The sequence below is a fragment of the Lucilia cuprina genome, chromosome 4 (assembly GCF_022045245.1).
Source record: "Lucilia cuprina isolate Lc7/37 chromosome 4, ASM2204524v1, whole genome shotgun sequence".
Lineage (NCBI taxonomy): Eukaryota > Metazoa > Arthropoda > Insecta > Diptera > Calliphoridae > Lucilia > Lucilia cuprina.
Genome location: NC_060952.1, coordinates 60,279,141 through 60,279,950, shown reverse-complemented (window position 1 = coordinate 60,279,950; position 810 = coordinate 60,279,141).

Below are 810 nucleotides of genomic sequence, written 5' to 3'. Positions count from 1 at the left end.
TACATCTTCTCGATGTCGGCATTAAAAACGTATCGGAAAAGTCTCCAACGGAGCATAAGAAAGTTTAGTCCTCTTTGGGACTTCCTCCAGTTCCCAGAACTTTTGAATCTGATTATTTAAAACAATTTCGTTAAAAAATGCTGAAACCGAAGGAGTACAGTTTCCAGTGGCAATTTTGCCAGTGATAATCCATCCAAACACTGTTTGTTGAGCGACCAAAACCCTATTTCTATCCCATCGCAAGCCATCCTTTATGACCTTGGGATAAACGTCACCTCCGATAAGTAAATCAATATCCGAGCACCTATGTGAAAACGTGTCAGCCACTCTTAAACCTTTAAATTCTTTAAGAGCTGATATTGGGTAATAAGGGAGCTGTCCCGTGAGTTTTTTGACGACAAAAGCATTTGTATAGGTTTCAAATGAACTATCAATGGGTAAGCCGATACGTATGTGACAAAGTTGTGTTGAGGTTGCAGTTAAGGCATCATTCAAACCATGGATTTCGGTTTGTGATTGCCGGGTTGTCAGTGAGAGCTTATTTTGAAGCTTCTTTGAGATAAATGTTGCCTCTGAAGCCGAGTCAATTAAGGCCCTAACAGTATATTTATGGTCGTTTGAGTAAATATCTACAAGCGCAGTACCGAGTAAAACTTTCGAGCTAAGAGTGGACTGTATCTGTGTCGAGAATGATTGCGTCATCCTTAACGCAGATTCGGCAGAAGTAGAGAGGGTTGTGGTTAAAGTTGAAGTTTGTCGGGGGTTTACAACATGTGTATCGTTGTGAGTATTCGGGGCCGAAGCTACAGG